Here is a 12,361-nt window from a genome sequence, read left to right on the forward strand (position 1 = left end):
TCTGGGTGTTTCTCTCTCTGGGTGTTTCACTCTCTGGGTGTTTCACTCTCTCGGTCTCGGTGTTTCACTCTCTGGGTGTTTCACTCTCTGGGTGTATCACTCTCTGGGTGTTTCTCTCTCTGGGTGTATCACTCTCTGGGTGTTTCTCTCTCTGGGTGTATCACTCTCTGGGTGTATCACTCTCTGGGTGTTTCTCTCTCTGGGTGTATCACTCTCTGGGTGTTTCTCTCTCTGGGTGTATCACTCTCTGGGTGTATCACTCTCTGGGTGTTTCACTCTCTGGGTGTATCACTCTCTGGGTGTATCACTCTGGGTGTTTCACTCTTTGGGTGTATCACTCTCTGGGTGTTTCACTCTCTGGGTGTATCACTCTCTGGGTGTATCACTCTCTGGGTGTTTCACTCTCTGGGTGTTTCTCTCTCTGGGTGTATCACTCTCTGGGTGTTTCACTCTCTGGGTGTTTCTCTCTCTGGGTGTTTCACTCTCTGGGTGTTTCTCCCTCTGGGTGTTTCTCTCTCTGGGTGTATCTCTCTCTGGGTGTATCACTCTCTCGGTCTCGGTGTATCACTCTCTGGGTGTTTTTCTCTCTGGGTGTATCTCTCTCTGGGTGTATCACTCTCTCGGTCTCGGTGTATCACTCTCTGGGTGTTTCTCTCTCTGGGTGTATCACTCTCTCGGTCTCGGTGTATCACTCTCTGGGTGTTTCACTCTCTGGGTGTATCTCTCTCTGGGTGTATCACTCTCTCGGTCTCGGTGTATCACTCTCTGGGTGTTTCTCTCTCTGGGTGTATCTCTCTCTCTGGGTGTTTCACTCTCTGGGTGTTTCACTCTCTGGGTGTATCTCTCTCTGGATGTTTCACTCTCTGGGTGTTTCACTCTCTGGGTGTATCTCTCTCTGGGTGTTTCACTCTCTGGGTGTTGTGTTTTTCTCTCTCTGGGTGTATCTCTCTCTGGGTGTTTCACTCTCTGGGTGTTGTGTGTTTCTCTCTCTGGATGTATCTCTCTCTGGGTGTATCACCCTCTGGGCTGGGCGTTGGGTGGTGAATCAGTCTGTCTCTGGGTGTTTCAGTTTCCGGGTGTATCTCTCTCTGGGCTGGGTGTTTGGTGGTGAATCAGTCTGTCTCTGGGCTGGGTGGTGAATCAGTCTGTCTCTCTGTGTTTCAGTCTCTGGGTGCAGTGCCGGGCGCTGTCGAGCCTTTGCGCTGTTGACCGCCTCTGCCGCTCGGATCGATGTGAGCCGCACATTTCAGCACTTCCGCTTCTCCAGTCGCACGGGCCTCCATTTTTTTTTTGCACTTTAGTTTGGGGGTTTTTTTGCGTTGAAAAATAAAAGAAGCAACATTGATTCTCTTGCTCGGGTTGGTTTGCGGTCGGGAGGAGCTGGAGAGCGGCGCCGGTCACTGGGAGATGCAAGTGAGCCGCCCGGGACCCTGGACAGCCCGGTACAGAGCAGTGATGCAGCAATGTCCCAATAGACTGGGAAACAAATGCTTTCTTTATTGTTTTTTTTCTCTGTTAAGCCGCGTGTCAGCATCTTACCTGTAAATAAAACAGAACAATGTTTAATTTGATCCATCTGAGGGTTATTTATTTTTCTCTCCCCCCCTCCCTCCTTCCTCTGTTATCTGGGCTGCTCTCAGTGATTCACTCCTGTTTCTTTCACTTCACCAGGGCTGAGCTTTAGTCCAGCCAGGACCCGCTTCACCAGGATGGATTTGGCCCAACTGCGGGAGTGACTGAGGCACCAGTGAGTATCGTTCTTCATAGTGACCCAGGGAGGATTGTTGTTGTTGTTGTGGTGACAGACATCAGTCCCTTATATACACAGTATTATATATATATGTGTGTGTGTGTGTCTATTGTTTCTGTAAAGGGTGGGAATCTGACTCTCAGATCCTGCACTCAAATTATCCATAAAAGTGCAATGTCAGATTTAAACTGCCTTGCCTTTTGAAGTGATTCGCTCACGGCGAGAATTTGAATGTTGACAATGAAGAGGCTCTACTGGCCTGGCTGGCGAGCGAACACTGTGCACTTGGCATGTTTTTGAAGGGACGTGTGTGTTAATATTTTCTGCCACTGTTTTACAATCCAAGAGCTAGGGGCATTTTACTCAAACAATAGGCACGGTGTTTATTATTTTATACACGGGTTGAAGAAGTGAATGGGGGCGAGCTCTTCTTGTTTGCTTTCATTATGTTGGAACTGATGCGAAGTGTCTCGACTTGCTGACGGTTAATGGTGCGAATGATCCAAGTGTATGCAGCATAAAAATACAGGGTATAACTCTCCATGTGTCGTTATCCACTAAACGTAAGGGGGCTGTTGTTGTACAGTTGCTATTTCTCATCCTGGTACCTTTTACTGTACATTGTTCCCTGAAGAATGTCACACTGCTGGTGTCCTCCCTGAAAGGGTTACAGCCAGGCACTGGAAGCTATTCTAAATCAAAGTGCAGGTGGCTTATCCAGAAATATATAAATGTTAACCCACAACCATCCCAGATCTCTGCACTCCTCTAATTCTGGTTCTTGAGCATCCCCGATTTCAGTCACCCCGCCATTGGTGGCCGTGCCTTCTGTTGCCGAGACCCTAAGCTCTGGAATTCCCTCCCTAAACCTCTCTGCCTCGCTACCTCTCTTTCCTCCTTTAAGACGCTCCTTAAAACCTATGTGGCTCGATGTCAAATTTTGTTTGCTAGCGCTCCGTGAAGCACCTTGGGACATTTTACTATGTCAACAAGAACAACTTGTATTTCTATAGCGCCTTTAACATAGTAAAAACATCCCAAGGTGCTTCACAGGAGTGTAATAAGACAAAAAAAAATTGACACCGAGCCACATAAGGCGAAATTAGGGCAGGTGACCAAAAGCTTGGTCAAAGAGGTAGGTTTTAAGGAGCGTCTTAAAGGAGGAAAGAGAGGTAGGGAGGCGGAGAGGTTTAGGGAGGGAATTCCAGAGCTTAGGGCCCAGGCAACAGAAGGCACGGCCGCCAATGGTGGAGCGATTATAATCAGGGATGCTCAAGAGGGCAGAATTAGAGGAGCGCAGATATCTCGGGGGGGGGGGGGGTTTGTGGGGCTAGAGGAGATTACGGAGATAGGGAGGGGCGAAGCCATGGAGGGATTTGAAAAACAAGGATGAGAATTTTGAAATCGAGGCGTTGCTTAACCGGGAGCCAAAGTAGGTCAGCGAGCACAGGGGTGATGGGTGAACGGGACTTGGTGCGAGTTAGGACACGGGCAGCCGAGTTTTGGATGATCTCAAGTTTATGTAGGGTAGAATGTGGGAGGCCAGCCAGGAGTGTGTTGGAATAGTCAAGTCTGGAGGTAACAAAGGCATGGATGAGGGTTTCAGCAGCAGATGAGCTGAGGCAAGGGGCGGAGACGGGCGATGTTACGGAGGTGGAAATAGGCGGTCTTTGTTATGCCGCGGATATGTTAAAGGCGCTATATAAATGCAAGTTGTTAACTTAATATGCAAATAAAACATGTACCTTGGTGTTTATAGTATTCAGTCTCAAATGTTGGTGTGCAAATAATCTAGTGAGAAAGTGAAGAGAGGAAATCTGGGGGATTGTACCTCAATACTCAGAATATTAGACCTCAGTATAGATTTTACTGCATTCAGACTTCTGTTCAGGCCCTTGCCACAGTATCTCGTTCCTTCCTTGCAGAAATGACTGAGTGAAAGTGCAGTATTATCTCAGTTTTTCTCTTCTTTATTTAAAACTGGTAACTAGGAGCATTTCATTACACGGTACCAAGGGATTGCATCAGTCTATTGTGCAGCCTGCAGTACTCCCAGATAAAAGTGAAACACTAAATAGTTTTATTTTAGAATCTCACTGCTAAGCCAACTTTTAAAGGGATGTGCCCAGTGATCCGATTAATTGTTATCTTCAAGAAAAAAACTTAATTTCTGCTTCCTAGAGATTTATTACATGACATATTATTAAAGCTGCAAACAAATCAGAACATCAGAACACAAGAATTAGGAGCAGGAGTAGGCCCTTGATTCCCTTAATATCCAAAAATCTATCGCTCTCTGCCTTGAACGACTGACCCTCCACAGCCCTCTGGGGTCGAGAATTCCAAAGATTCACTACCCTCTGAGTGAAGAAATTTCTCCTCATCTCAGTCCTAAATGGCCGACCCCTTATTCTGAGACTGTGACCCCTGGCTCTAGAGCCCCAGCCAGGGGAAACATCCTCCCTGCAGCTACCCTGTCAAGCCCTGTAAGAATTTTGTATGTTTCAATGAGATCACCTCTCATCTAAACGCCAGAGAATATAGGCCTAGTCTACTCAATCTCTCCTCATAGGACAATCCCCCCATCCCAGGAATCAGTCTGGTGAACCTTCGCTGCACTCCCTCTATGGCAAGTATATCCTTCCTTAGGTAAGGAGACCAAAACTGTACACAATACTCCAGGTGCAGTCTCACCAGGGCCCTATATAATTGTAGTAAGACGTCTTGGGGGAGAAATTCGGTATCGCCCCGTTTGGGGCGCAATTATTGGCCGTGCGCAAAGTTTAGCGCCTGGCGCTAATTATCGCCTCCGACTGCAAACTTGGCTTCTATCGCCCCTGGAGGTGATTGGAGCGCTAAATCAGGCGCTACACACCTCTCTTAAGGCGCTAACGCCGAGGAGTGAGGCACTACCTCAGAGCGCTGGTGAAGCTCATGTGATGTCAGTCAGCAATGGAACACAGACACACTGGCGCCGGCCAGTTCTTAAAAGGGAGGGTCGATCTTGCTCTCCATCCACACCCTGCTCATTGCAGCCTTGAATCTCAGCCTGGAGAGACCTGTACATCAAATCTGCTGGAAAGAACAATGGAGAGGGCCAGGGAAAGAGCTCAGAGTGCAGCCCCCATAGTCTCTTCTAAATCGATGCGAGGAAGGTCAAATCAAAATGAACCTGCAAAGTGCTGCTCAGTACCCAAAACTCCTTCACACAGCGTTGAATCTCTCCAGAAGTCTCTCTCTCACTCTCTCTCTCTCTCTCTCAGAATGCGTGGTGCAAAAATGTCGCCGACAATCCACGCTAGTACATTACCCCCAATCCCATGAGCCCTAATTTTGTTTAATAACCTCTTGAGTGGCACCTTATCGAATGCCTTCTGAAAATCCAAATACACCACATCCACTGGTTCCCCCTTATCTATTTTGCTAGTTCCAACCTCAAAAAACTCTAACAGATTCGTCAAACATGATTTCCCTTTCATAAATCCGTGTTGACTCTGCCCAATCCTATTATTATTTTCAAAGTGCCCTGTTACCACGTCCTTAATAATAGATTCTAGCATTTTCCCTACTACTGATGTCAGGCTAACTGATCTGCAGTTCCCCATTTTCTCTCTCCCTCCTTTCTTAAATAGTGGGGTTACATTTGCCACTTTCCAATCCATGGGAACCGTTCTAGACACTTGGGCGAGTTACTAACGAGTGACCAGTGCTCTTGGAGCTTGAAGCCAGCAAGGAGCCTAAAGCTCCAATACCTTGAGAAGGTGAGGGGGGAAAGGAGCAAGGAGCAAGCTGGCATAAAGGAAAATAAGTTATTATCTTATTTGAGAATCCATCTGTCTGTAATATTCATCTGAAGTGCAAATATTTGTAATATATAACTTTTAATAATAAAATTGAGATATTTTGAACTTCATAAATGGTATCCTTTTTCTTAACTAGTCCAAGAGTATATTTAACACACTGGGGGAGAGAGAGGACTGACCAATTGTAAAATATTTTTCTGTAATTAACTCATTATTGCATTTCATATCTCGCCAAAATATATATTTGGATCTGTTTGTGTAACTGGCTACTAGAAGATAACTTGACTTGGATAAGTTGCAAATATATTTCTGGCCCAATAAAAGAATAACTTCAGACTAAATCTGGAAAGCATAGGATGTATTTAAACAGTCAAAGAAAAGTATTTTCTTTTTAAATTAAATCTATTTGTTAAAAGTTAATTGCATGTTTGGCTGGATTGGTTTGTGCTCAGTGCAGACCCACTGGAAGAGATAGTCTGGTTACCAAACTTAAAGTGTCCTAGTCCTCCGATTGTTCAGCTCAACACGTAATATCTAGAATAACTGGCAATCATTCTAGATTCATAATGAAGATGTGTTGATTGTACTTTGTGTACAGAATTATGATGGTTATGGTATGATCTATCTACCATCGTTGGCTGTGTTTTGGAATGAGAAGCTGATGAGTAAGAAGGAAGAGTTGAGTAATTTTTATATGTTAAATCACTTATTCTTATTACATGCAATGTGGCATTTTAGTTTTTCCTTTTTATATTCTTCAGTGTTCAAACTGAAAATGAGTTGTTTGTTCCAGCATGTTTTTAAATGCACCGTACCTAATAACAGTAAAGTTCGTCATATCAGATATATACTTGTATATAGTGGTTTTCATTTCACTATTTTGGAACTGACTTTTTTCAGTATAGTGGCTCATCGTAATTCTGTATTCTGATTGTTATTATTTGTGAAATCCCTTTTTTTTTGGTATTTTATTAAACTGATTCCTGAGGCACAATTGGAGTTCCATTGGGGTAAGACATTTTGCTCTCAAAAATAATTGTGTAAAGTGTTATAAGATGAAATATAGAAAACATAGAAGGCAGGAGTAGGCCATTCGGCCCCTCGAGCCTCTTCCGCCATTCAATGAGATCATGGCTGATATCATATTCTATCTACAAGACTTAATGAAATATTGATAATATCCAAAACTACGTGTGTTTTCTAAAGACATTTAAAAACAAATCACCAATATGTCAAAATATTCATTTATTTCTGTAGTTAATCCTTTTACCCAGACCATCAGAGAAAGGTGGGTCACCTGTTTGGAACAGAAAGACCTTTCCGATTTTGTGCAAGAATCATTATTCAACACGAGCAGTACTGATTACAGCATGAACTGAAGCATAGAGCACAGGCTCGTGCAGACTATACCATGAAAGGAACTTTACATTGTAATCTTGTACCATTTTGGACAAAGGGAAGGAAGTCATGTAACACTTTTTTGTGCCTTTTTGAAGGGTTGATTAGAGCTTGGCGAGAGCGGTGATTCTTTTTTGGTACCCTCTTTGAGTAGGATGCTTTTAATTACTGACGAGTTGGATGACTTCTCTGTCACCTTCAGTAATGAACCTTCATCACCTGATGTTCTATGTCATCAAGGAGATGGTGGTCAGGTTGCAGTGGGAAATCGAAGTGGTAACTGTTTTCTCTGCAGAGTTTGCCACCTGCTTTCATTCTGCTCAATCACGTTCTCCCAAAATTCGGTGTTATCTGTCCGCCGGTGCAATTTACAATGTAAAATGAGTCAATTCTGTTAAAGTACTGTGTGAAAATATTTTAGCAAAGCATATTAATATCAAAATCCCCAATATTTAATCCCTCAATCAACATAACTAAAACAGATTATCCGGTCATTATCACGTTGCTGTTTGTGGGAGCTTGCTGTGCACAAATGGGCTGCCGTGTTTCCCACATTACAACAGTGATTCTACTTCAGAAAAGTACTTAATTGGCTGGAAAGCGCTTTGAGACGTCCAGTGGTCGTGAAAGGCGCTATAGAAATGCAAGTCTTTCTTTCATTGCGGTGGAACAAACCAAATAGAACATTTTTAAAATGGCTGTACTGTATCTATTCCCTACAGTATATCGTCAAAATCTAGGAAGCTAATGAATAATGGACAGTGCTCCAAAAGGAATTAATCCATACACATGCAGCCCTAATATAAGTAGCTCCTTCCAAGTGTTCTGACATATGGAGGATATATACGGGAAACAGTGACTCAACTTATTCCGCCGGGAATCGAGTTGTGAACGAGTTGCAGAATTTCTCCTTGCCAGGGCAATAAGCTGGGTTCTCTGTTTCCTATTTTATGTTCAGTTTCTGCAAAAAGAGTTGGAAATTTTAAAATTAAATTGTAAGCTTTATTTTCTTAAAAACTGCAGGGTGCTTCTCGTTATGAGATATCCTGCGCTCTAACTCTGCCCTCTCAAGCATCCCTGATTATAATCGCTCAACCATTGGTGGCCGTGCCTTCTGTTGCCTAGGCCCTAAGCTCTGGAATTCCCTGCCTAAACCTCTCCACCTCACTACCTCTCTTTCCTCCTTTAAGACGCTCCTTAAAACCTACCTCTTTGACCAAGCTTTCTGCCCTAATTTATCTTTACGTGGATCGGTGTCAACTTTTTTGTCTTAAAATATCCCTGTGCAGCGCCTTGGGACGTTTTACTACGTTAAAGGTGCTATATAAATGCAAGTTGTTGTTGGCGGAGATTTCCACTGCGTCCTTTCCAGTTCCGACTGGCCCCCAGCTTTTAAAATGGCCAAAGCCTGAATTTTTAAATTGGGCTTTCATCGCTTCACACACAATCGCTTTCAAGAGTGGGTTGGTTGGGCTACTCTGTTTAGTCCCAGGACTCGGGTTTTATTAAAATAAGAATTAAAATATGTTTTTCGATTCACCTTGGCCACTGTGGTGTGGTGCTCTAAAGCACCTGAAGAGCAATGGGAGAGGGAAAAAATGAATTCTGAAGTTATTGTACCGTGCAAGACACTTGGGGACCCGCTGGAGTGTGATATCTTTTTGTGCAATAAGTTGAAGTGAAACAGTGGAAACAGCAATGTAATATAATTGGCCACTGTTACATTTCAATAACCCTATTGCTTTGGCGTTTTATAGTTTGACAAATTCGAATTGACTTCCATCTGTCAGTGACTTCCTAATTCTGGCACCAGTTATTTCTGCAAAGCCATGTTGTCTATGCCTTGCGCTGCTTTTCCAGAGTGCAGTAGCAATAAGAACACAACATAAGAATTGGGAGTCGGCCATTTGGCCCCTCGAGCCTATTCCGCCAATCAAGAAAATCATGGCTGACCTTCGACCTCAGCTCCACTTTCCTGCCTGATCACCATGTCCCTTGATTTCCCTATGAGTCCAAAAATCTATCGATCTCAGTCTTGAATATACTCAACAATTCAGCATCCACAGTCTCTGAGCGAAGAAATTCCTCCTACTCACGGTCTTAAATGGCCGACCCCTTATCCTGAGACTATCCCCCCTAGTTCTGGACTCTCCAGCCAGGGGGAAACAACCTCTCAGCATCTACCCTGTCAATCCCCCTCAGAATCTTATATGTTTTAATGAGATCATCTCTCATTCTTCTAAACTCCAGAGAGTATAGGCCCAATCTACTCCATTCGAAATAAAAATCATATCAATAGGAAGGAGGAGAATTTAAATCAAGTGAAAAAATATTTGTAGAAAAATGTAATGTATATAAAAAAATATAACCCTTTTTTGAGCGAAGACGAAATGAGGAAGAAACTCTGCCTTGGATCACTCAAATGTATCTCCTGATGAGTTGAGCAAAGAGCAGCCTCTATGGTGTCTACCCAGTTCTCGTCGGCTCCACTGTAACGGTTTTAGCAGGCCTAAAAATGGATAAATCCCCAGGCCCGGATGAAATGTATCCCAGGCTGCTGTGTGAGGCAAAGGAAGAGATTGCGGGGGCTCTAACACACATATTCAGGACCTCTCTGGCCACAGGGGATGTGCCAGAGGACTGGAGAACCGCTAATGTAGTACCATTATTCAAGAAGGGAAGTAGGGAAAAACCGGGGAACTACAGGCCAGTGAGCCTAACATTAGTGGTAGGAAAATTATTGGAAAAAATTCTGAGGGACAAAATTAGTCTCCACTTGGAGAGACAAGGATTAATCAGGGATAGTCAACATGGCTTTGTCAAGGGAAGATCATGTCTGACTAATTTGATTGAGTTTTTTGAGGGGGTGACTAGGTGTGTGGATGAGGGTAACGCAGTGGATGTGGTATACATGGATTTCAGTAAGGCCTTCGATAAAGTCCCGCACAGGAGACTGGTCAAGAAGGTAAGAGCCCATGGAATCCAGGGTGCCTTGGCACATTGGATACAAAACTGGCTTAGTGGCAGAAGGCAGAGGGTGATGGTCGAAGGTTGTTTTTGTGACTGGAAGCCTGTGGCCAGTGGGGTGCCACAGGGATCGGTGCTGGGTCCCTTGCTGTTTGTGGTCTACATTAATGACTTGGATATGAATGTAAAGGGTATGATCAGTAAGTTCGCGGATGATACAAAAATTGGTAGGGTGGTAAATAGCGAGGAGGGTAGCCTCAGTCTGCAGGACGATATAGATGGGTTGGTCAGATGGGCGGAACAGTGGCAAATGGAATTTAACCTGGAAAAGTGCGAGGTGATGCACTTTGGGGGGACTCAAGGCAAGGGAATACACAATGAATGGTAAGACCCTAGGCAAGACGGAGGGGCAGAGGGATCTGGGTGTGCAAGTACACAGATCCCTGAAGGCGGCGGAACAGGTGGATAAGGTGGTAAAAAAGGCATATGGGATACTTGCCTTCATTAGCCGAGGCATAGAATATAAGAGCAAGGAGGTTCTGATGGAGCTGTATAAAACACTGGTTAGGCCACAGCTGGAATACTGTGTGCAGTTCTGGTCGCCACACTACAGGAAGGATGTGATCGCTTTGGAGAGGGTGCAGAGGAGATTCACCAGGATGTTACCAGGGCTGGAGCGCTTCAGCTATGAAGAAAGATTAGGCAGATTGGGTTTGTTTTCCTTGGAGCAGAGGAGGCTGAGGGGGGACCTGATTGAGGTGTACAAAATTATGAGGGGCATAGATAGGATGGATACTGAGTAGCTTTTTCCCTTAGTAGAAGGGTCAATAACTAGGGGGCATAGATTCAAGGTAAAGGGCGGGAGGTTTAGAGGGGATTTGAGAAAGAACTTTTTCACCCAGAGGGTGGTTGGAGTCTGGAACTCACTGCCTGAAAGGGTTGTGGAGGCAGGAACCCTCACAACATTTAAGAAGCATTTGGATGAGCACTTGAAATGCCATAACACACAAGGCTACGGACCAAATGCTGGAATATGGGATTAGATTAGACAGGGCTTGATGGCCGGCACGGACACGATGGGCCGAAGGGCCTCTATCCGTGCTGTATAACTCTATGACTCTAAGATGTTAAACCAAGGCTCCATCTGCCCTCTCAGTTGGCTATTAAAGATCCCATGGCACTATTTGAAGAAGATCCGGGGAGTTCTCCTGGTGTCCTGGCCAACATTTATCTCTCAACCAATATCAGGAAAAACAGACTACTGGTCATTTATCACATTGCTGTTTGTGGGAACTTGCTGTTTGTGGGAACTTGCTGTTTGTGGGAACTTGCTGTGTGCAAATTGTCTGCTGCATTTGCCTACATTATAACAGCGCTTACACTTTAAAAGCGCTTCATTGTGCTGTGAAGCACTCTGGGATGTCCTGAGGATGTGAAAGGTGCTATGTAAATGCAAGTTCATTCTTGCTTTGTGGGGGCAGTGGGAGGGACATTTTGTTATGGGTCTGTCAGTGAACCCCAACAACCTCTCAGTAACTTCTGATTTTTGTTTTACATAAGAAATAGGAGCAGGAGTCGGCCATTTGGCCCTTCGAGCCTGCTCTGCCATTCAATAAGATCATGGCTGATCTTTTACCTCATCTCTACTTTCCTGCACTATCCCCGATATTCCTTGATTCCCTTAATATTCAAAAATCTATCGATCTCTGTCTTGAATATACTCAACGACTGAGCCTCCACAGCCCTCTGGGGTAGAGAATTCCAAAGATTCACCAGCCTCTGAGTGAAGGAATTTCTTCTCATCTCAGTCCTAAATGGCCGACCCCTTATTCTGAGACTGTGACCCCTGGTTCTAGACTCCCCAGCCGGGGGAAACATCCTCCCTGCATCTACTCTGTCAAGCCCTGTAAGAATTTTGTATGTTTCAATGAGATCACCTCTCATTCTTCTAAACTCCAGAGAATATCGGCCTAGTCTACTCAATCTCTCCTCATAGGACAATCCCCCCATCCCAGGAACCAGTCTGGTGAACCCTCGTTGCACTCCCTCTATGGCAAGTATATCCTTCCTTAGGTAAGGAGACCAAAACTGTACACAATACGCCAGGTGTGGTCTCACCAGGGCCCTATATAATTGCAGTAAGATGTCTTTACTCTTATACTCAAATCCTCTTGTAATAAAGGTTTTAATCTAAATTTTGATCAAACCTAAATTATCAATTCCCTTGTTAAATACTAGCCTTGTTTTGAGAATTTTCATGCTTGATTGGAAGAAACAATGTGTTCTCTTAAAAAGCCTCAAACTTTTCATTGGATCTCCGAAAACTGCCTTCTTTCTCTTTAGACACTTAGGTCCATTTGAGAATGTAATTCTTAAACAATTTTATTTTACATTGATACTCGTATTTATTTAAAATATTAGCTGAAATTCTAAATTATATAGC

The 12,361-nt window shown here is 44.1% G+C and overlaps 1 protein-coding gene across 1 annotated transcript in view; it reads left to right on the forward strand.

Annotated features, from left to right (window-relative positions):
- The first annotated feature begins 1,139 nt into the window (after positions 1 to 1,139).
- pik3cd (phosphatidylinositol-4,5-bisphosphate 3-kinase, catalytic subunit delta) overlaps positions 1,140 to 12,361 on the forward strand; it is a 260,207-nt gene continuing 248,985 nt past the window's right edge. Inside the window, exons 1-2 of the mRNA XM_085967370.1 lie at positions 1,140 to 1,442; positions 1,672 to 1,747. The gene's annotated coding sequence lies outside the window, so the exon portion shown is untranslated. The remainder of the gene's footprint in view (positions 1,443 to 1,671; positions 1,748 to 12,361) is intronic.

Source organism: Somniosus microcephalus, chromosome 25, assembly GCF_052327205.1.
Source record: "Somniosus microcephalus isolate GS21.2 chromosome 25, FLI_Smic_1.0, whole genome shotgun sequence".
Classification (NCBI taxonomy): domain Eukaryota; kingdom Metazoa; phylum Chordata; class Chondrichthyes; order Squaliformes; family Somniosidae; genus Somniosus; species Somniosus microcephalus.